Source organism: Balaenoptera borealis (assembly GCF_965194805.1).
Source record: "Balaenoptera borealis genome assembly, chromosome: 5".
Lineage (NCBI taxonomy): Eukaryota > Metazoa > Chordata > Mammalia > Artiodactyla > Balaenopteridae > Balaenoptera > Balaenoptera borealis.
The window spans coordinates 93,336,389-93,362,389 of NC_138862.1; the positions used below are offsets into that span (position 1 = coordinate 93,336,389).

The 26,001-nt window shown below is 34.6% G+C and overlaps 1 long non-coding RNA gene across 1 annotated transcript in view; it reads left to right on the forward strand.

The window, feature by feature from the left end:
• Positions 1-26,001, forward strand: part of LOC309629817 — a 613,218-nt gene continuing 587,217 nt past the window's right edge. Inside the window, exon 1 of the long non-coding RNA XR_014245237.1 lies at positions 1-26,001. This exon is cut by the window's right edge and continues 8,228 nt beyond it. This is a non-coding gene — a long non-coding RNA (uncharacterized lncRNA).

Here is a 26,001-nt window from a genome sequence, read left to right on the forward strand (position 1 = left end):
TTTCTTAAAAAAAAATAACAACAACAAAAAAAGTTATAGGCCTAGAGGCTTCCCTGTTGAATTTTATCAAATATTTAAGGAATAAATAATGTCAATCTTTAAAAAACTCTTTACGTTAATAGAAAAGTATGGGATACTTCCTAATTCATTTTATGAACTCTACATAATCCTGACACCAAAACGTGACAAGGAGATCAAACACAAAACTACATATGTTCCTTCTGAACATAGGAGTAACAGTCCTTAACAAAATATTAGTAAAATGAATACAGCAATATCTAGAAAAGCTTCAATTTGTAGCTTCCCATTAATTCAAGGCAGGCTTAACATTCAAAAATAATTCAATGTAATTCATCAATTAAAGGTTAAAAATTATATAAACATCTCAATTGATGAAAAATAACTATAGAATTTTATACCCATTTGTAATTATAAAATATTTATCAGCAAACCAACAATAACAGGAATTTTTCTTGATCTGATAAAGGACTTATATCTAAAATACACTAAGCAATCAACAATATATAGATAAACAGCACAATAAAAAATAGCCAAATGTTTGAACAAACCACTCACTAAAGAAGACATATAAATGGTCCATTAGGGCGCAAAAAGGTGTTCAACATCATTAGAGTAAAACAAGTTAAAAGAACAATGAAATACATTTTCATAATCCCCCCTCTCCCCACCGAGAAGGGCTTAAAATTTAAAATACTAAAAATACCAAGTGTTGACAAGGATGTGGAGCAACTGGAACTCTCAGACATTGCTAATGGGAATGTAGAAAGGTTTGACTATTATGAAAAACAGTTTGTTAGTTTTTTTATATTTACACAATTACCATAGGAGTAAAAATTCTACTGCCTATTTACACAACAAAAATTTTTAAAAATTCATAGTAACTTAATTTATAGGAGCCAAAAACTTTAAACAAGCTAAATGTCCACCATCAAGAGAACTAATAAATTGTGGAATACTATTCATAAATAAAAGGAACAAACTACTGATAAGGTCAAAAACCTGAATGAATCTTTCAGACTCAAAAAAGCCAAACGTGGGGCTTCCCTGGTGGCACAGTGGTTGAGAATCTGTCTGCCGATGCAGGGGACACGGGTTCGAGCCCTGGTCTGGGAAGATCCCACATGCCGCGGAGCAACTAGGCCCGTGAGCCACAACTACTGAGCCTGCGCGTCTGGAGCCTGTGCTCCGCAACAAGAGAGGCCATGATGGTGAGAGGTCCGCGCACCGCGATGAAGAGTGGCCCCCGCTTGCCGCAACTAGAGAAAGCCCTCGCACAGAAATGAAGACCCAACACAGCCAAAAATAAATAAATAAATAATTAAAAATGAATATGTTTATTAAAAAAAAAAGCCAAACGTATATCATATATACTGAAGTTCAAGAATGGGCAATGCTAAGCTATGCTGATTAAAGTGTGATTCAATTCAGAAAAGTAGTTTCTTGAGGTGTGCAGGTGTTAGAGATTGAATGGAAAAAAAGCACACTAGGACCTTTGGGGGATAATGGAAACATTCCACATTAGGGTATTTTCCCGCCATGTGTTGGATTCTCCCTCAATATCGCCACTGCATCCTGAAAATGATAGTGAATTAACCATCACTGTTGATTCAGTCTTAAACAAACCTAGTTTTAAACATGTTGAAGCAGGGGAAGACCTTTATACAGTTTTGTTTCTCTTCTAAAGTAATTTTGAATTATCTTTCACTCTTAATTTAGGAAACTGCCAATTATTAATTATACTTTTTAAAGCTTTATATAATTATAAATTTCAGCATAATTTTTGAAAATAGATTTGGTTTTAATATTTAAAAATTGATAAGTCATTTACTGGTGTCACCACATGGCACCAATTGAATCAACGGCTATGACAAAGATAATCAAAAATAAATTTCCAAAAGTCAAACAAGTTGCAACTCTCACGAGCCATCTTAATCAACTGATCCCTGCTCTTACTCTGTACCTCTCTTTATGTACAAACACCAGCTAACATTATACCCAGAGGGGAAGTTTTGTTTCCTTTCCTACCCCAAAATCAGTGCTGCCCTGCATATCAGCCAGCAGAGGGCTCAGTGAGAGAATTTCCAAGTCTTCACAAAATAGTTGGAAGCACCTCTGTTAGTCAGCTTTGTTAAACATGTAATTTGCCTCTTAAATCTGCACAGGCAGTGTAGCTGATTATTCTTATTAGCTGTTAAACCTAACCACTACTTATGTTCATTCAAACAGTTCTCTTTTCACTTGTCACATATATCCAATTATTCACAGGCATTTTTAGTACCTGAGTAGACAAATCCTAGAATTTTAGAGTTGAAAGTCACCTCTGAGGTCATTCTTCTGAGGTGTTTCAGTTTAAACCTCCTACCCAAGAAGCTCTTTCAACAGTGTTCCTGACAGATAACTGGGTAACCTATGCTTGGGGAAGGGAGATAAACATATTACTTGTGAAGGAATGTAATGCACATATGCACAGTTCAATTACCTGTCAGCAAAACCCTTTTTTCCTCTATATTCTATTCATTGATCCTAGTAATTCTCTCTGCATATACAATACATGGAGCAATTTCAATTTCTCTTCTGGTGAACAGCCCTTCATATATTTAGAGACTCTTGTCATTGCTTTGGATTTGGTATCAGCCTTGGTAAACAATGTAATTTCCTTTTCATACATATCTATGTGCACTTAGATTTTTTTTGTTTGTTTAATTAGGATTTCTTTCTTAATGAACCAGTTAACTGTGGTAATCCCCATCACTTTGGAAATTTGGATCTGCAAGACTAATTTGCAAGTATTTATAATTTGGAAATATAAAGACCTCTGAAGTCAGGAATAACTTTGGGATCTAACCCAAGGCCTCTCAAACTTTAATGTGCACTGAATTACCTGGAATTTTATTAAAACACAATACCTGATTCAATAGTTCTGAGGCAGAATCTGAGAGTGTGCATTTTTAATAAGCTTCCTTGTTGCCAGTCCACAGATCATATTTTGAATATCTCAATAGTTTCTTACATAGAAATCATTAAGTTTCAAAAATATGGTGTGCTTTTCTACACTATTGTATTATATAAACATATAAATAAGGCAAAACATTAACAATAGCACATATATATAAATAAGTGATGCTATTTAATACAAAAATCTCAAATGTGTAGGAAAAATTAGAGACTATCATATTAATTCTCCACTGCCAACAATTATTATCTGAAGTATGGATGATTTGAGCTAGGAAAAAAATATTCTTTCAAATTACCTTGGATTATTTAGAGGCCAATAATTGCTCAGAAGTCATGCTGTATTTAAAACCACCATAACTTTTCTGACCCTGTACCTGTTAAGAATCTGATTTCTATAGGCTGACTTCCTTTCTTCCCAGGCGGCCAGCTCTCACTTTTGCCATCAAAAAGACTTTTCCATGTTTTCACAAAGGTGAAAATGAACTTATTATACAGTGGATTAGTCACACATTCTACAGAAAATTTCTCATGTATCACAGCATGAATTTTACACAGTGAATCTATTTCAATATGGAATAAATAATTTTCTCTTCTCTAAGGAAAGGATCATCCATTGTTTAACAGTCATCATCTTATGGCTGGCTTACAAAGAGTATTCTCTATCATTTTGGATATATTTGTTTTACTTAGTTTTCTACTAATGTGCTCATAGGAATCACTGTAATTTATAACTATATAAATTGTAATTACTACTAACTTACTATAGTACCTAGGAACTATATACAGAGCTTTTGTTAATAACAAACAATAATAAAACAGCTACTACTATCATTTTTAAGTGACTTTTTCTTGCAAAGTACTGTCATTGGTCATGCTTACAGAATTCTAAATAAGTAAGTACAATTGGTACCATTATATAAATGAAGAAACAGAAGTTTATAGATATGAAAGAGCTTGGTTTGGGTCACCTGAGTAGTAAATAGTTAAGTTGGGGTTTGGAGCCAGATGGCTTTGATTCCATGATCACAGTGCAACTCTGCCTGCCTCTGGAAGGGATTTCATATTGATGCATAAACGATTTTCTGTTAGACTCACAGACTTAGAGAATGAACCACACTGGGGTGGGGAAGCATGGGGGGAAGGGATAGTTAGGGAGTTTGGGATCAACGTGTACACACTGCTATATTTAAAATGGATAACCAACAAGGACCTACTGTATAGCACAGGGAACTCTGTTCAATGTTATGTGGCAGCCTGGATGGGAGAGGAGTTTGGGGGAGAATGGATACATGTATATCTATGGCTGAGTCCCTTTGCTGTGCACATGAAACTATCATAACATTGTTAATCAGCTATGCTCTAATATAAAATAAAAAGCTAAAAAAATAATAATAAAATAAAATTTTAAAAAAAAGATTTTCTGTTGAAGAAAGTAATTATAATTATCTTTAAAACTGAGAGATTACATCAAACTAGATCCAAAGTTTATGTAAAAGACAAAAGGATCTTTTAAAGGGTGGATCCTCAGGGTATAAATATAACCTTCCTAGGATCAGAGATCATTAAAAAAATATTTATGCCAAACACAATACTTTCAAAAACACAAAACAATTACTCCAGACGTTAAGCCATTTAAATCTTGCATATTAACTAAGTGGCAAAGAGTATCCAACCAATTTAACCAATCCATAATATAGACAGTAGCAGAACTAACATCTCCTATGTTTAGTTTAAGTTAGCATTGAGCTGGCTTAGCTTTGTGTTCTTTTCCCAAGATGTGATGATCCTTCACTTCAATTCCATTTTTTACTTCTTCATTTTTTTTTTCTGTAAAAACCCAGGTAAGAACCTGACAATTACACCGCTCATCACTGATATTCCTTTACTTTCTGTAGTCATCACCTCACCACCTGTCCGCAACTCCAGCCCAACTCAATCTGTGACTCCTCTGTTGCAAAAGTTACACATGAGGGTAAGACAAAAGTGGAGGTGATTAGAAGAAAGAACCAGAATGAAGTTTTTCAGTTAAAGTGATAGTGCAGTGAAGAAATCTGATTAGATCACAGAAATGTTTGCGATGAAAAAAGACCATATGTGTAGGGAAAAAAACTGGAAGAATGTCAGGGAATTTAAATTAAAAATATTCTTATAGGATATAGTTATAAGTGACTAAATTGTAGTGCATATTTTAATGAGTCAGAACTTCTCAATGTCTAAGATGTTTCATGATAACATCTTAGTTTACATTCTATTATTCTAGTTGCTAGTCTACAAGAAAAGTTTATGTTAGTAAAATTAACTTCACTAAATAGTAGCATAATAGTCTCACAAAGACTTCGCAGGTTACAAATGCGGCTTGTGAACTTTAAGAATTTAGCAAATACTTTCAACATTTTTTCAGTAGTTTTAGGAAATATACTTAATACCCAGTAGCCATATGATGACTATGATGACTCCCAGGTCATTTGAAAATTCTGTGTGATGAATGTGTTGAAGGGAAATAATAAGATAAATATCTAACATTATTCTTATTGATTAACTCATTTAGACTCTTTTCTTTACTTTTACTCTTCCTGCTCTCCCTAAACTTCAGTCGTTTGTGAAGACTGACGGAGGACATAAAAGCAGAAGATCCTTCCTTGACACCAGGCACATGTGCCTAAATGCACTATTTATCAAAACATGACATATATTGGATCCAATACCCAATTACACTGATATTAGCTCTAAACTTCTGCATGTATTTATTAAAAGCAAAATTTTCTCCATCTTAATTGCCTAAATGTACTTCTCATTCACATTTCACTTGTAAAAAATCTTCAAGATTGCGAAAAAAAATTATAACAAACTGCAATACTCTGCAGGAAAAGCAAAAAGGATAAGTTCAATTGAGATATTAAAAGTCAAACCTTGACTGAGCCAACAATAGAACTCACGACTCTTTTCAGGCTTTCAGAGTCTAACTCAAGTGACACATATCCTCATAATCTCCTCATCACTTTCTGCATTTTGAAAACCATCATCTGTCAGTGACCTGTGGAATTAATCACTGAGGTAGAAGATAAGGTTATGTCACCAATCACAGCCCACTGGGAAGGGTTAGCTTTGGGAGAGACTATGTGACTGACTTCTGTAATAGAGTGAACAATGTTGGATGACTTGCAGGCAAAGGAAATATGAACATAACTTACAAAGGATTGCTTTGTCCTCCAAATTTTAAGGGTTAACATTGTCAGCAGGCTAAATTTGGTTCAGAAATATGCACAGTCATCTTCTCCAGGAATGTAAGCATCATAAAGAACTGGTTCAAACAATTTTTATAACAAGCATTGCATGATTTAGCATCCCTCTTGTAAATAATTTAATCTAATAAAAAAAGAGCAAGCATTGTTTTCATTCAGGGAGAAAGTAAATTTTAGTATAAAATGATAGGCAACTTTTTTATTGACACAGGAGTATGGATCAGTAAACAGGAAAAAAAACATGTATGGTTCACTGAAACTATATTAAAACAGATATACAGGGTGAAAGATATAATCACTTTGTTCAACCAAAATTTGAATTATTTTCTTTTGTCTTTTGCTAAAGAATATTTAGACCTTGTAAGTATGCTGGAATATTAGTCTAGGAAGCAGGCTTTCATTTATTCAGGGAACAGATAAGCACAAGTGAAAAGAAAAATCTTGATACTCCTTTTAAACACATAGTTTACCTGGATTTACAATCTAGTTTTGTGAAAGAGGGATAGTTATGGACTATTTTGGTCCACAATGATAGTGACCATACTTGTGGTCTTCGCTCAGAACATGTGGTACCTTTAATCTAACAGAAATTCAGAGTTAGTGGTTTAAAAAAATCCCTAACACATAAATATAAATTATGACAAATCTTTTTCTTAAATGAAAGCAATTGTGGTAGGAAGAACATAATATAGAAATATATATTCACAATTCTCAAGGAATCACAATAGAGCAGTGTTTTTCAAACTGTAGTGTGTAACCCATTAATCGGGCATGAAATAAATCTAATGGGATATGATTAGTTATTTTTTAATGGTACACAATAGAATAGAGGCGAATAGAATATATCAGAGGGCATTGCACATTGTAAAGTAAGAATCGTTTACTAAAACCTCTGCTCCATATCATATACATGCACATACAAATCTAAACATATTTATATATATATATATATATTTACACATACACACACGTGTCAGTGTGTTTGTGTATACTTGATCCTAACATAAAATAATACATGTTTTGTGGGCCACAGTAAAAATAATTGAAAAATTCTTCAATAAATAATATCAAAGTCCAGTCTTTATTATCAAACTAAAATCATATGCTGTATTTTCCTTCAGAAAATTGTCTTGAAACACACTGACCACTATTAGCTCTCCAGACAGATCACATTATTTCTGTAACCACTTCAGAAGCATCACATGATCTAGAAAGAAAAATTTAGGTGCTGGTCTCATATAAACATTCTAGTTTTCAAGCACAGTTTCCAGTTTGATTTCCTCAATACTTTCTCTTTCACCTTTTTATTATATTAAGGTATGCAAAACTTTAAAGTCTGGCTGATATAATATAAGCATTTAAAAATCATCTTATATATATTTTTGTATCCTAGTTTGACTTGGTCAAATGTACATAAAGCTTCTTTGATGTATTGACCAACCATTAATTTTAGAGATGCAGGATAGATTTACAGCCATCATTTGACAGGATGATAAACTATGAGATCCAGAGAAACACCAGTAACAAGGTAGCTGCAGGTGTTAAGTGAAGGACCAAAGATGTTTGGTTTTGGCAGGCTTTGGTTTGGAACAAGGAAAACAGAAACAACCTCAAAGAACTTTTTGAGCTTTTACTGTTGGAGAAAGCAGTAAATGGGTATGTTAATAAATTTATAAATTACTATAGTATGAGCAAATTGCTGGGAAGAGAGAATGAAACATTTTATCACTACTCCAGGGATATAACTTTTGGGGAAAAAATTCAAACATGTTCAGGTTTTGTTTTAACAGGCTATTCAAAGAAGACATCTGGTCTCTTTACCAAGAATTCTGTTCCTGCCCTCTGAAATAGAAATCATGCTCCTTCTTAATGGCCTAGAATTATAATCAGACCACCTTCATTTTATATAGACCCCAAGAGAGTACTAACAACTTTTGATTACTGATAGCATGGGAAGAATTCAAACCACTAATCCATTGTCTGTAAATACTTTATTCTCATACCAATGCCATAAACAACCTAATTCTGTAAAAGCTGACACATGATAACTAGTATGAAGAGAAGAACTTATGTTTAGTAGCAACCTGAGAAAAAATAAGTACATAAAATTAACAAGGAAGTATCAGTGTGGTTCATTGGAGATCTGGGACTGCATATCTGGATATAATATTGGATAAATTGAGAAAATTAGAGCAGTCATGGATCAAAAGTTATAACACAGCATTTCTGTGCATCACAGAGACCCTTAAAGGAAACCCCAGCTCAGCAATGAGTTCATTTATCAAAGGAATAATGACTCAAAAACATTCTTCTGGAGACAGTGTGGAAACTATTTCCTTTTTAAAAGAAAGGCACCTGTGGAACTAATTAGAATGAAGTACTTCTTTCAAAGTATGGGCTATAATCCTGTTGAGTGAATAAAAAATTTACAAGACTGTAGTTCAGAATGAGAGAGAACTCAAATGACAGCTGATGGTGGCCTCTGGTATGAAAATAAGATTTGGAAAGATTCAGACTTGTATGCACTGAGATAGTCACAAGAGAAAATAGTAATTGTACCCAAGAACAATTTAAATAATGCAAGTCACTCTAGTTCTAAATTCAATTAACAAGTGCCCCAAAGTGGATAAGCCTCGCCTAAAATGCATATCTTACTTATAGACTCAGGGAAAAGTTCTGAAAAGATGGTTTTCTCCAGGGAGTAAGCTGGGGGCTTAATGTAAGATGTTATATTTTTATTTCATACCTTTTGAGTTTAGCAGTACTTGCTTTTTTTTTAATTTTTTAAAAATTTATTTATTTTATTTATTTATTTTTGGCTGTGTTGGATCTTCGTTGCTGCGCATGGGCTTTCTCTAGTTGCGGCGAGCAAGGGCTACTCTTTGCTGAGGTGTGCGGGCTTCTCACTGCGGTGGCTTCTCTTGTTGAGAAGCATGGGCTCTAGGCATGCAGGCTTCAGTAGTTGTGGCACGCAGTCTCAATAGTTGTGGCTCGCGGGCTCTAGAGTGCAGGCTCAGTAGTTGAGGCGCACAGGCTTAGCTGCTCCGCAGCACATGGGATCTTCCCGGACTAGGGCTCGAACTCATGTCCCCTGCATTGGCAGGCAGATTCTTAACCACTGCGCCACCAGGGAAGCCCAGTATTTTCTTTTTAAAAAAGCATGTGCATGTATTAATTTACAACAGTGTTTCAAAAGAGCATTGCTCTTTTTGTTAAGGAATTTAGTAAGATACTGAATTATTTTCTTCTTCATTCAAGATGCAGAATACTTTTTTGTTTGCAGATTTGTGAGTACTGCTCAACTTATGTGTACAAGTACAAATATACATAAAGAGATGATATTGAACATTTGTTATCATTTCATTGTCAGGTGAACAATAATGCAGAGATTTGACAGCACAACCCACTGCCCAGGCTTATCATACCAATACGTACCAGACAGAGGATCTAGTGAAATCTAATTCATATGCATTTTTCTTTTATTACTCTTGTGAGAAAGTCTCAAATTTTACTTAAAATTAATCTATCTACCTAGCTTAATCTCTATTCTTGCCAGACAGGGCTTCAAAGAAAGTTAATTCTCACATACTTTCTTAGAGTTATAAGTCTTCTGGGATGTATATTTGTTTCTATCTCTGCCTTTACACTACCTCTTAGGCTTCAGTTCATCTTCGACAATAAAATTTTTGCAAAGTCGTCAATGACTATCTTGCAGCTATATCTAACAGATAACTTACACTCTTTAGCATGTATTGACTTGTCAGTATCAATTCACATTCTTGATTACTTTCTCCCTCCATGTCACAGCACTTTCTTTCCCTGATTCTGCTGTAATACCCCTTCCCGGTTTTTTTCTCCTAACTCTAGGGCCTTCTTGGTCTCCCATCCCTTCAATGTTGAGGTTCCTCAGTTTTCTATTATGGACCCTTTCCTTTTTTATTCTGCAGTCTCTTTCTGGATTGTGTCATGAACTCTATGGCTTAGTTTGCCACCAATATAAGGAAATTTTCCAAATCTATATATCTAGGTCAAATATTTTTTAAACCTATTTTTCTAACTATCTACTACATACCTCTTTTTGGATGTTTCACAAGTACTTGAAACTCAATATATCTCAAACTTATCTCAAGGATTTCTCCAAACCCAATTCTTTCCATGTACTTTTTTTTTTCAGGGAATGGTACTGATAACCACTTAGTTGCCCAAGCTAGAAATATGGTGCTTCGTGAGTCCTTTTTCCTCATTCATTATATCCAATAAATTACTAGAATGTACAAATTCTATGACTTCTACTTTTCTCTGTTTTCATTGCCACATCCTTATCTCTTACACAGTTGAACAACAACTTATGACACCTGCAGCAACAACATCTTTAAATATAAAGGACAACTCTATATAAATAACACTAAAATTGAGGGATGAGACTGAAAAAGGAGATTAAACGGAAGTCTAAATAAAATTCCTGATCCCGCGAAATACCCAGTAGTCCTTTGTCTTTCTACTGTCCCATGCTGCTTCTCTCCAGACCATTCTCCAACAGCAGTCAGAGTAATAAACACACATACACACACAAGTAATCGTGGCACTTTCCTACTTAAAATCAAATAAGCGCTTTCTATTACTTTTAAGATAATAAAGTCTTTATTATGACTTAGCACACTATTATGACTTACCACCTTATTCCACTCTCACACACAATTCAACACAATACTTCAGTCACTCAAAACATTATTTTGGTACTCAATTATACCCATGCTTCAGAATTTTCCATGTCCTTTTTCTCTAAAACACACTCCTTTGACCTCTTATATAGCTGGTTAACTTCCATACATCATTTAGATTTCAGCTAAGACATTATTCTCACTGAGAAAACTTCCCTGACCTCCATCCCTCCACCCAAGTCTTTGTTTACTGTCACTCATCTGTGTTCCCATGACAAACAATATTTTATTACACTATCACATTGTATTACAATTCTCTCTTTACTTATCTCTAAGCTTTATGAGGGAAAGAACTGCATCTATTTTCTCTACCATTTTATTTCTAGCTTTCAATGTAGTGACTAGCACAGATTTTGAGTTCAATAAACATTTAATTGCATATATAAATGAATGAATCATCATCAATCTTATTGATGTCTTAGTCTCAGAAAACCAAGATTCTTTGGCTACTCTTATAAGAATTTAACTTATGATATCTGACTTTATTTAATCTCTTTTAGTCATGTTTCAGAACACAAGATAATATTAGAATATGCTTGCTATCTTCTGATAAACTTTCAACTCAATGGACACTGTCAAAATCATCAGAAAACTTCAGTGCTATTCAAGAACTGGTTTTATTCTAATGGATATGGTCATATGTATATACATCAGGAGTTTATGTACTGCTTTGAAAAGGCAGACTAGTGCTAAAATTAATCATTATCTTGAAGAAGCTCTGAGTTCTTTACTAAGTTGTGCCAGGGAAGCCCCACATCCAAGTGACAGATTTCATTAGTAGCATATCCGTTTTTGCTATCTTTGTAGAACATTGTTAAGTGCTATGCTAATAGACAAAAGTAGAAAATCTGAACATATGTTGTGAAATTAGCTGGAAGCTATATAAGCAATAATTTTTCTTTTCTGGATGAAAAGTTCTGTTTCAATGACATAGTTTCTGACATTTTAGTGCAAAAAACAAAAAACAAAAAGCAAAAAAAAACCCCCAAGAAACCCAAAACAAAACCAGTAATGGATGTTTCGAACAGAATTAAGAAATTGGACAAAATTAAGCTAGGTAATATGCTCACCTGAGTTGTCTAAAGCCAGGGTAGCAAGAGAACTAGATAAAATGATGCAAGTAAATACTGAGTTTTCTTCAATACATTCTCCTAGACCACCTACTGCAAATGAAAAGTTGAAGACAGGTCATGTGAGTATGATGAGGTAGAAAAGTTAAAGGAAATATTCAGAACTCTGGAGACAAATCACGCCAGCTACAGCTATTTGAACAAAAATATGTATTCTATAGTTATTGGAATGGAAGGGATAACAGACATGTAGCATGGATTTTTAATCACTCTTAGAGTAATAGTTGACACCTGCAGCAACAACATCTTTAAATATAAAGGACAACTCTATATAAATAACACTAAAATTGAGGGATGAGACTGAAAAAGGGGAGATTAAACAGAAGTCTAAATAAAATTCCTGATCCCGTGAAATACCCAGTAGTCCACTTATCCCAGGTCAAAAATAAACAAACAAATGAACAATAAACAGAGAGTTCTTTTCTAATGAAAATATAAGAAAACTCAGTATCTGACATTTACAGAACCCCAGTATAAGGGCTGGCCTCTTTCCTATTCACCATAAAGAGAAAACTAATGATCAATTCTGTCCACATCTATAGAGCTTCTAGGAAACTTTTATATACTTCATTTCTAACCATAAAAGGTAACCAATCATTAAGGAAAAAAAGCAATGTGGAAAAAAATGGCCTAACTACGCAAATGGAAAAATCAACTCCAAAAGAGACAGAAAAAATTTAGAGAGCAGAATAAGACTTTACAAGATGCTTTCATTAGTATCTGGGAAGAAGATATAGGAAGACATTGAATGCATAAAATAAGAAATGGATTCAACAAAAATGGAACAATAAAAGAACAAGAGCTCTTGGAAAAGGCAAATAAAATTTCCAAAATAAATGTTCAGTAGAAGAAATGAAAGTCACATTAAAGGATATATTCTAGAGAGAGTAAAAATATATTAAAAAGATGAAATAAATAAGAGAAAATATGTAATGCAGGAGGTCAAACAAGGAAGTCCATTATCTGATTAACCAGAATTCAAGAATGAGAGAATAGGAAAAAATTGCAGGGGAAAAGTTATCAAAGAAATAGTAGAAGAGAATTTCCCAGGGCTGGAGGATATGATTTTTCAATTGAAAGAGCTCATCAAGCACCTAGTAAAAAGAATGAAAAAAGAAATCCACGTATAGATACATCTTTGTAAAAATTAACCACATCAAGTTCAAGGATGGGATCACAAATTCTTTTAAGGAGAAAAAAAATAGGCCAGCAATGCAGGAACATGAATCAGATTGGATTCTAGTAATATTGGAAGTATGAAAACAAATAGAGTAAAACCTTCAAAGTAATGGACTATAAATGAAAAAAAAAGATTCTACGTACAGTGAAACTATCAGTTGAATACGAAGGTAGAATAAAGGCATTTTTAGGTATGCAAACTATCAGAAAGTTTACCACTCTTGCTTCCTTCCTCAGGAAGTTAATCTTCCAATCTACATATAATTAAATCACTATCCTCAGTCCCCTCATTGATACCTTTGAAATTTCAAACCTCTACTTCAAATGTCAGGAATCACAGACAATACGCACTGACTCCGTATTTTACAGAATGAGAAAGGACATTAATGCTCCCACCCATTCCTCACCCTCTTTTTTGCTCTACCTAAGCTTTGACAGCCTTAAATTTACTTTTATATTTATATAGTTAGATTAGTTCCAAACTCTCAAACCTAGTCATTGTTATTACTGTGATGTTGCTGCTGCAAGTATAGTCAGTTGCAACCTTGAGTCATATACTAGGATTGTATTTCATCTAAATCCAATAGCCCTTATATTTCTATAAGGAAAATACTTTTTTGTGTCATTTAGAATGAATTCTCATTTTTTAATCCTCCACCAAATGTCTTTACCATATTCGTAATTTTGTGCAAGTTGTTAATCATTCTTTGTATTTTACAGACTCCTATTTTCCAGAGTCTTCCACCCAAAACCAGTTGTTCTACTGTTCTCTAAGTCAGCAGTATAGCTATCATTGTAGGACAGCATGTGACTGTGCTTCTAAGTTAAGCCCACTCTTTCCTTGACATGTATTCATCTTCCTTGGTATAACCTCTTCTTACTATAGTACATCTTCAATTAACTTCCAAAGAAGGCAAGATAGTTGGGGACAGGTCAGGGGCAGGGAACAGAGAGAAAGTTGATGGGGTGAATGAACTAAACTCTTCTTCCACAGCAGGAAATCAATATACTATGTGTAAGTAGATTTTTTTAAAAAGAGATATAAACATATCATTTAAAAATACACATCAGAAAAGGTAAGCACAGAAACAGAAGTGGTTGTCGTTTGGGGACGGAGCCTGGGAGGAGGGAGGAGTTTAAAAACAAACTTGCTTTTCAGTAAACTTGTAATCATTAGTGCTGTTCACCAAATATTCCCAGTCTCTGCCCTGTGAGAATATGGCAGGACTGAACTTCCTGACAATGGAGCTGAGTGAAAGTGACATGTGGAAGTGGCACATATATACAATGGAATATTACTCAGCCATAAAAAGAAACGAAATTCAGTTATTTGCAGTGAGGTGGTTGGAGTTAGAGTCTGTCATACAGAGTGAAGTAAGTCAGAAAGAGAAAAACAAATACAGTATGCTAACACATATATATGGAATCTAAGGGAAAAAAAAAAAAAAGGTCATGAAGAACCTAGTGGCAAGACGGGAATAAAGACACAGACCTACTAGAGAATGGACTTGAGGATATGGGGACGGGGAAAGGTAAGCTGTGACAAAGTGAGAGAGTGGCATGGACATATATACACTACCAAATGTAAAATAGATAGCCAGTGGGAAGCAACCGCATAGCACAGGGAGATCAGCTCTGTGCTTTGTGACCACCTAGAGGGGTGGGATAGGGAGGGTGGGAGGGAGGGAGATGCAAGAGGGAAGAGATATGGGAACATATGTATATGTATAACTGATTCACTTTGTTATAAAGGAGAAACCAACACACCATTGTAAAGCAATTATACTCCAATAAAGATGTTTTAAAAAAAAATAGAACCAGTGCATAATTCACCACCCTCTCCCTTTTTCTTTGTAACATTAAACAGAAACTCTGGTGGCTAATCATCAGCCCGAGTCTCTGAATGAGAATACATGTTTCAGAGCTAGCCCCCAGACAACTTGGGATAGATATGCAGTATGAGCTAGAAATAAGCCTTTGCTATTGTGAGCCAATGCAATTTTGGAGTTGCTTTTCACTGCAGCAAAAGTTAGAGGAAGAATGCTACTTGATTTTTTTTCAACATGTGCATGATTTACTTTGATAATAAGACATTTTGAAACATCAAAAGACATTGCCAATTTCTAATTTGTCCTAAGTAATATAAATATCATGTCTTTGTTAATGGATGAGAATGCCAAGTTTATAAACTCAATAAAATGATTTTAATTCTCCTTCTCAATAAGGTTCCCCCTCTGAACCTCAGAACATAGAAAATTGAATGATTATTTTTTTCCACTGTCTGGAAGTTGCTACATAACTAGTATCATTCTAGAGGCATAATAGAAAAGCTCATTACATATAATAGATGCCTTAAGTCATTAGGGTTTAATTCCTTGGGGGACACCAGTTGAGAACCATAGTCCCCACAGGAGTTAGTATGGTAACTCATGGAAAGATAGCTGGCATTATTATACCTTTAAATAATTAAAACAATGAAGAGTAAGTAAGAATTACTTTTTTGCTATGCTAGTTTACATAAAGTACTGTTTTTCAAACTTCAATGACTCTGGAGTGGGGATTTTTTTTTTTTTTTTTTTTTTTTTGGCTGCAACGGGTCTTAGTTGCGGCACGTGGGATCTTGGCACTGGGGCTCCTCTCTAGTTTTGGCGTGCGGGTTTTCTCTCTCTCATTGTGGCGTGCGGGCTCCATGCCCCGTGGGCTCTGTAGCTTGCGACACGTGGGCTCTGTAGTTGAGGCACGTGGGCTTAGTTGCCCCACAGCATGTGGGATCTTAGTTCCCCGACCACGGATCAAACCTGCATCCCCTGCATTGGAAGGTGGATTCTTTACCACTGGACCACCAGGGAAGTCCCCACATGAAGAGATTCTGATACGGGTAGCCCTTAGACACACTTTGAGAATATTGCCTTAATGTTTTACTATTTACACATTAAAGTTCAAAAGATTGTTTACTTTCTGCTTCAAATGTTGATGAATGATTAACTCTCAGTGAAAAAAGTAATGGAAATGGCAACTGGGAGGAAGTAAAAATCACAATTAAAACATTATTAAAGCAATTATACTCCAATAAAGATGTTTTAAAAAAAATTATTAAATCCTCATTATCAGGGAAGATTAACCATCTCAAGAATTGACTGTGATTAAGACAGAGTGGGAACCAGAGAGTCATGCTTGGTCACCTCTCAGAAGAGCTCAGTGATTGGTAAGATACCAACTGGATCAATGGCCATCTTCCCATCTCTACAGACACATCCGGGAGAGGCAGAGGAGGATCAAAGAGAAAGGGATTCACCAAGCCAGTCAAATTCCTGGAGACCCCAATGCTGCTCAAAAAGATCACTCCAAGAGGCAACTTGGTTTATATTTTCCAACCCACATCTGCTGCCTAGTCACAGTGCTTTGTTTTTGCCACATGACCCTGTAAATCAGTTAATCAGTTTCAGATCATGACAGGTGACCTGATGACTGTGAAAGTATTCTCAGTTTTGTCAAAACTCATCTGTGCATGTCCTTGGCTATACTCAAATCTCATGCCCTATTTTGGAATAAAAAAATGCCATATCCATTTGACCTTCTCTTTTTCCCACTTATTTTGACAGCAGAAAACCAAAAGCTAGGAACGGGTGCTAAAGAAACAACACTGAAATGTGAGCAAGTATTAAAAATGCGTGAAATCATTACTGAAAATAGGTCTTGTTCATCATCATCGTAAGTAAGTCAGTCAACATCTGTGGTCATTGTTTAATCTGGTGTGACCATCTCACTCCAGTTTTGGAGTATGTTCATTTTGGTAGCCTAAACACAATCTTACTTAAATTTTTTTTGGTAGCCTAAATACAATCTTACTTACATTTTCCCCTTCATTTTATATGTATATTTTAAGACTCATAGTTCCCTCCTCAGTCCTGCCACTTGCAGACTGATATCTAAATGTAGTAGGGAATAAGATGGGCATTTGGTGGAAAGACAGAATACACACCATTTAATAAGCGAGTTCTGTTGCACTGCTGTGACACAAAGCAAAACTTGTCAAGTAGCCATGGAAAATGTAATGTTGTATTTAATAAAGGATATTTTTCACTACACCGAAACATGCCTGCATATGTTAAATTTCCCTTGAGCAAGCAGTCTTTTCCATATTAGGAACACTAAACCTCACATTTGATTACATTTCTACTTTACTTTGGTGTAAAGAAGATCAGCAACAAATTTCCAGTCTTTTTCCCCTAGCTGTCTAAGGTCTTATGATATATCCTTGTGAACAAACCATACTCCTGGCATCTAGCTTTTCTATTCTTATTTTCCTTTATTCCATGTTTTTTTTTCCCACCTTTTCATTGTAATTCTATTAAATTGTACCTTTATGAACTATCTCAAAACATAGTCAGGCTAAAAAAGTAGAAGTAATACATAGGTAATAAATAGAGATAGAAGAGGAAATGTTATCAGGAGTGTAGATGAGCCATGAACCATGAAGGAAGCTCAAAACTGTGGCCCTAAGCTTAGAAGTTAGCTCCTGCCCAGTTGAAACAGGCCCTCTCAGCATGTTCTGTGATTGGTCTTCTTTATCTAAAATAATGGAAGAGAGAGGTATTACCTTCTGTAGTTCTTAAGTTATTGATGCTTTTGATCCCTTCGGTTTTCATGAATAACATGAGTTGACTACTAATAAAAGTAATGATGGTTAAGAAAAGTTAAATTTATTTATTAATCAAGTGAAAGCATGAATCAAGACAGTATGCTGAGTGTTACAGGGGGTGGAGAGGTTCACAGGAGTTGAGCAGAGGTGGGGCAGGAAATGTGGGCAGTGGTTTAGAACCTGAGTTTTAAATAGAGGCCAGCTTGGCTTTGAATCCTTCCTATCAGTATTACTTTGGGTACTTACTGTCTTAGCCTCAGTTTCCCTTGTCTATAAAACAGGAATAACACAGCATCTGCCTTTTTGTGTCCTTTAGAGCTTTAAATTGAGATAAAGGCATTGGAAAGCTTAGTACAGAATGCGTTTTCCATTTACTTTTAATTGATTCTTACTGTGAAAGTTCCCTCCCTTAAAAGCCTAAGATTTATAGAGCAATAACTCTTATACATAAGACTATAGTAGAAGGGCATATGTAATAAATGCTGTGAAAGTGGCATAAGCATAGTGGGGAAACGTGCAGAAAGAAATGATCAAAGTCAGAGACCCACCTGTGAGGCCAACTTGAAGGAAAGCCTTTAGTGATTTAAATGAAGGGCTACCTAAGGTGTTTGAGAACACATAGTAAAGGTACAAGACTCAGGGGTGAAGGACAAATTGAAACAGACTGTATAATTTCAAAATAAAATGAAAAAGCTATTGAGAAGAAACTAATAATGAGAACACTTCTTCTGCAAAAGGAATCCATCTGTGAAAAGTAATACGCTCTTTGTTGCCACCAATTAGGAAATGAGGCTACATTATAGCTCTTCTCATAACAACTAGCATTTACTGGGAAATTAATACATGCCGGAAGTCAGTTAGACACATAACAGTCCTACACGGTAAGAACTACCCCCATTTTCCAGAGCAGATGAGGCTTAATAAGCTTAAATACTTTAATTAAGGTCAGTTAGCAAATGGTAACATGGAGATGCTTCCTGGCTAAAAAGTCTGTGTTCCAAAGCCTGTGATATTTTCATTAACATCCTTCATCTCTCTGCATAACTGCATCTTATGGGATCTTTTGTGGTGATTGTGTCAAAAATGTAGTTTGGTCGTTTTCATGGAGAGTGAGCATCTCATATAGGATTTTACATCAACTCTCTGAAAAAAGCATAAGGTGAATTTGAATAAATAAAATTACAGGCTTTATTTTCCAGAAGGACCAGGTGACACCAACTCCAGCAGTGTCTCATAGAAAGAATGGTTGCCCCCATGATCGTGGAGTAACAAATAACTCAATATTTTCTGTTCTTCTAGTGATTACAGCTCGTGACAGTGTGTTAATTGCTATGGAGTCTCTGCTAAACTGGAAACACATCTCTGTAGCACTATGAAAAATATAAAAGTCCTTTAATTTGGGAAAAAATCATGAGGAAATAATCTATAAACAAAGAGGATGAGTGAAAATTGCCAATATTTACTTTTCTAAATTTTCTAATACATATTTAATTTGAACTATAACAATTGTATGAGACGTCCAATAATGACTAAGTTCTAATCAGTAACTGAAAATAATTCAAGATACCTCTGAAGATTACATAACTACTTCCATTATTCTATAAAAAATGTAATGGTATGATTGCCAAAATAGCATTTCCAAATAGGCAACTAAAGGAAAACAGACAATTGAGGCCATTTTGCATTAAAGACACTAAAATCAATGGAGAAAAACAATCCGAAAGAACTTTCCAAAAGACTGTATAGTAGATTAATGCTATTTGTTATATGGTTTTGGCTTTCTACCTTCTGGACATAGTAGTGCTGTACTTCCTGATCTTACAGCTGTGTTGGACCATGCAACCTTTGCTGATTAATGAATCAAAAATAGAGGTGTAAAGTGAGTCACTTCCAGGCTAAAGCATTTCATTATTTGTTCAAGACCCCTGGAGTTCCCTTTCCCTCTATCCCACTGACTGACAGACTTTGAGATAGTGGCTGTTCCATCAACTTGGATTCTAAAGTGAGGGGATAGAGAGCATAAGTTTCAGTCAAGTTGCAACAGACATGGAGCATGAGTGAGAATTAAACCTTTGTAGTTGTGAGTCACTAAGATTTGGGAGTTGTAACTGTAGCATAACCTATCCCAGAACTGCCCAATAAAATAAAATGTAAGCCACATATGTAATTTTAAGTTTTCTAGTAGCCACATTTAAAAATGCAAAAAGAAACAGGTGAAACTTTTACTAATATTTAGCCCTATAGATAGAAAATATATCATTTGCGTTTAAAAATAAAAAAGAAACAAGTGAAGTTAATCACTAGCCACATTTCAAGTGCTCAACAGCCAAACATGGCTAGCAACTACTGTATTAGAGCAGATTTTGCTTATTGTGATGACACAGACAATATATAGTATCTAATTAATCACTGAGATTCCTTCAAGAAACACATATACATGTACACAGTAAGACAAATGGCTTAGAAATAGGAAAGAGTTGGTAAATTCTGGTTTGCTTTAAGATGGCAATGGGTTATCCCAGTGGATATGTCCTCTGGGCAGTGTGAAAACTGAAGAAAAAAAGCATTAGGAATGTAAATGTAGTTCCAATTATCCTTCACTTTGCCAGTTCCTGAAAATAGAAGAGTTATACCTTGAAATGTCCACAGTTGGTCCTCAAGAGACCAAATAATATAAATGACTTTTCAAAAAGTTTGAAAGACATATCTGAAAGAGATGACATCAAACATCTACAACTCATAGGGTCTTAAAGCTGAGAAAAAAATATAAGCAATAAAGAGAGTTTTAAATGTGTCTAAAGTAATCAAGAGTGAAAGAAATGCAAGAACAGAGTGAAAGCTTTGGGTTTTTAACAAGAAATGATTATTAGTGACATTTGGAAGTATAGCTTTGGTGAATTCATGAGTTAAGGGACCAAATTAAAGGAAATTCAAAAGAAATCTAGTGAGGAGGAAATTGAAGTAATGACTAAAAGGATATAGTAATAGTAAGAGTAGAAATGCATTTCTATAAAATAGAGCCCCATTTTAGCTGAAGAGCCCAAGGAAACTTAGTAAGAGAAAACAGCCATTTGCAGATCTGCGTGAAGCTAATAATGAAATGCAAGATTTTATAAGGAGATGAGTGGCATCAGGGCAAAAAATAGCAAAGGACTTAGACCAAGGATCAAATATCCTATTTGGAGGCTTACAGGAATAAAATGTAAGGTAGAGCTTTAGACTGGCTGCCAATCAAAGGTAAAATCTTTGATCTATTGAGAATTACATGTTTAAATAATTGGTTACCTTGACTTTGAATGAAAGGAGGCATGGGATTTATAGGTAGTTGGAAGTTTAGCTGGAACAAAGAAAATGAGAACCTGACTGTCTAATAACATGATTTATATAGAAATGTGTATGTATTTTTCCATACAGGTAAAAATTAATAAAATTTTTAGGAAAAATAAAAAGGAATCAAAATCAAGTCTCTCACATAAGCTAGAAATAGCCTAAGAATGAAGAAAAATTTAAAGACAATAATTGAATTTTTTCACAAAATTGAATACCATAAAGACTTGTAATTTTAAATGTCCTACAGAATTAGGAATAGTAGGAAATTCCAGAAAAGTTTTTGCAATACCTATTGCCATGTTATTTTGCCTATATATGCTTCTTCTGTTTATACCAAGTTTCACAATTCTTGAAAACTCAAGGTCTTCAAGGACTATACGTCTATATTTTCTCCCCTATTTTCCAACATATATCCTGACATCAAGGTGTTTGGGAAAATAATAGCAATAAAAAAATGATGAAGGCAAAATCCAAAAGTTCTCTAGATTTATATGCTTGAACACAATATTTATGGAATATATGTTATTTTCAAGAAAAATAAGTGTCACAATAGATTAATATATAATTTTTTGAATAGGGTAACAGTATATGTTAAAAGTGAAGAGCTATATAGGTCACAGAATACCAAAACAATAGCAGGAATTGGGGAAGTAAAAAAAAAACATTTGGAAAGTTTCAAAAAAGCTGGAGAACTGGAAGGTTATGTCAATTAAAGCAAAGCCCAAGACAATCAAAAATACTTCAAGAAGCCTCATTTTTAAAAAAGAGCATCGACTAAAACCAAATATTTTAAATATAATTATACACTAAGCAACTGACAAAAGAAAAGTGATGAAGTGTAAAGAAATAGTCTATGAAGTAATTATTTAGACTCTATCTTCAGAAATAAAGGAAAGGAGTAGGCATTTACTTAGCATCAAATCAGATTTATGAGTAGAAAGATGAGAAATTAAAGAACCAGCAGATTAACACCATAAGTGACAATTAACTCAATAATGTTTTCTCTGCTGGTAAAAGACCAACACCAGTAGCTCTCAGTCAAAAGTGCTAAATTAAGTACAGATGATGGAAATTCTTCATTCAAATATCTGAAAGTAATCCAACTAAGCTCACTTCTGGAAATTACCCTCACAAATACCTTTTGTGTATGAGGATAATATCTACTACTGTCCGGAAGAGAACATTTCTTCCTTAAGTGAGTTTAGCTTCTGTTCCATTCATTCCCCCCACCATCTCTCTTTATTATCCAGTATGACAGCACAATGAATCCATCAGTGTCCTTTATTCCTTCCCTGCTCTTATGACCCAACATGGATGAGTAGAGCTAGTTCAGAATGACGGGTAGGCTCCAGAAATGGATGGACTGAGATAGCTTGGGCTTTGGAGTCAAACAGCCCTGTGCTTCAATTATCCCGGATTCACCCACCACCTACTAGCAAGTTGTTTAACCTCTATGATGCTTACTTTCCTCATTTATCAAACTTTCTAGGAGAGCAGATACAATTAGGAGGGTCAGAAAAGGGGTCAAAAATTCTTGACCTTAAAAATTAGTGAAGAACAAGAGACCAGACCATAAACACAATGTTGAATCTAGGCTTTATCACCCTTTTTTAGAGTCACTGCCACATTTGGGTGTTCAATACTTGTAGGCACATGGTAGCCACAAGGAGAACTGGGATCTTACGTAGGCAGTTTGTAGAGATAGAAGGCTGGTCCCCCAGGGAGCTCTTACGTACTTCTCCATAATTGATCTCTAGCTTCACATAAGCTGCACACTGGCATGAACATACACAGGACTTGTGTGACATCTCAAGGCATCCCTTCAGGTTTGTGATGTTGTGTCTCTCACTATACTCCAAAACCAGGCAGACATGGGTTCTAATCCTGACTCAGTCACTTACCAGCTTTGTGACTTAAGCACACTCCATAGTGTATCTGACCCTTGACTTATGAAATACCTATCTCTCAGGGTTGCTTTGAGGTTTGGGGATATCACATATACAGTGTCTGGCATGCATTCAGCTGGCAGTTGTTAAATATTAGCTACACAGTCTCATCTGATTTCTTTTTTTTTTTTAATTGGAGTATAATTGATTTACAATGTTGTGTTAGTTTCTGCTGTTCAATGAAGTGAATCAGCTATATGTATACCTATATGCCCTCCCTCCTGGGCCTCCCTCCCCCTCCCCATTTTACAATTTGTATGGAAACACAAAAGACCCTGAATAGCCAAAGCAATCTTGAGAAAGAAAAACAGAGCTGGAGGAATCGGGTTTCCTGACTTCAGACTATACTACAAAGCTACAGTAATCAAGACAGTATGGTACTGGCACAAAAACAGAAATATAGATCAATGGTACAGAACAGAAAGCCCAGAGATAAACCCATGCAACCTATGGGCACCTAATCTATGACAAAGGAGGCAAGAATATACAATGGAGAAAAGATGCCCCCTTCAATAAGCGGTGATTTCTTTCTTTGACACCATCAGAATGTGTTTATTCTCAATGCCTCTCTCTTTACATAGTGCAATCATTCTTACCCCTCTTTGGGAGAAATGCTCATTATGCCCAGAACCTCACTAGGCTCTTGCACACATTGACTTCTACCACCTGGTTACACCTGGGTGATTTTAGTACCATCTCTCAGGCTAGAGAAAGATGCTGTCAACCAAGGTAGCCATATAAATGAAATAAGTCCTAAGTTTCCTTTCAGCCTTTATATAATAATTCTAGTTGTAAACTTAGCTCTATAAAAGCATATGTTTTAAATTCAAGTTGGCACTTCCTTCTGTGTACAGGCTACCGGAAACCATCTCTGCTTTGTTTCCTAACAAATTACACCCTGTTGCTGCTCCAGGTACACCTCAAATCAAACTTCAGTCTCCAGCACATCATCATGAATTGAGGATGTCCCACCTGCTACCCTCTGCATTTCTTTCTTTCCACTTCCCAAGTTTAGGGAAAAACCTAAACTTGCCCTTCCAAACCAGATGATATGTCACCACCTGTGGTGCCCTCCCCAACTCACCATACATCCAGGTTGTCCCAGCCTCTGAATTTCCATGGTCGCTATCATCATAAAAGCACTGACCACAGCACATTACGATTTGCTGAATGTTTTTCTGACTGATCTTTGAAGATACGAATAATGTCCTACTCATTTTTTAACCCCAGTGTTAAACATCCTTGCTTCTAGGATGGGCATTTAAAATGTTTAGTAATTAAAGAGATTATCACTCCTCTTACTTCAGTGAAATGACCAAGGTTATTCATAATAAGTGCATACATTTGCTCGTTCCCATCTCAACATAATTTTCCATATATTCCCATCATATTAGTATAAGTACAAACAGATTTCAGCAGCATATTAAAATATCAAGTAGGTTTTTTTCCCCAGAAATGTGAAGAAACCAAATATTAAGAAACGCATTAGTGTAATTCACCATAATAACAAATCTAAAGTGAAAAAAATCATACAATTATTATTATTATGTACAGATATTACATTTTATACTATACTAGATTTTATGTAAATCAAAACCCATTCTTGATAATGATTACAATTGTTAATGAGACGATAGGGATAAAGAATTATTTTACTAATGTGATAAAACATAAATATATTTACCTGAAATCATAAACTCCCAACATGAGTTTAATAAGTTTACAATAGAAATACCCCCATTGATGTCAGAAACAAGATAGAGATGGTTTCTCTTACATTTTTCGTCATAAGTAAGGAGGTACTATCCAACACACTTAGATAGGGAAAAGAAATACAAATTGGAAGAGAGTTGAAAAATATATTATTTGATATTGATATATTAAACCAATATCAATTGATTTAATTATATTAATCAATAAATATTATATTAATTAAATTAATTATATTACATTAATTGAATTAATATATTAATTATATTAAATTATTTTATCTGGAAATTCAAAGATATCAATGAGTAAGTGAAAAATTAATATGCAGAAATCTATAGCTTTCATACATGCATACAAAAACCAATCGTGCTGAATAATGAAAGAAAATATTCCATTTAAATAGCAACAAATATCAAAGATCTAGGAATAAATTAATAAGAAATGTGCAAATTCTATATAAGAAAAAATTTTTAATCCTTTGAGGAACAGAAAAGGACTAAAACAAATAAAAACCATGTTCTTGTGGAAGATACAATATTATTATTAAGTTGTTAGTATCTGTAAGTTAATCTATTTTAATATGTGTTAATGATAATAGTCAACAGATTTTGTAAAAACTAGACAAACTATTCTAAAGAACACATAGAACAATAAACAATCAAGGCTAGGTAGTAAAAAAATAAAGATTAATGAGAAAGACTATATTTATTAGATATCAAAGTATATTAGATAAGGCTTTAATAATTAAAAAATCGATCTGGTGGAGAAGTAGAAAGAGAGAAGAATCAAACTGAATCAAATCAAAACCCTATAAATAAATCACATATGAAAACTGAGCAAATCATCATTGACATATATAAAAAGAATAATATTTCAAATCAGTGAAGAAAATACGTATCATACATTGAATAGCATTGTGACAATCTGGGAAACTATCTGAAAAAAAAAGTTGGATATGACCTCATATTTTAAAATGAAATAAAATTCTGTTGAATTAAAGATTTAGATGTAAAATTAAATTAATTACTCAAAGAAAACAGCAGAGAATTTTTAAAACATAATTTAAAATGAGGAATGACTTCCCAAATTACACAAAACTCAGAAGCAGTAAAAGAAAAACTGATA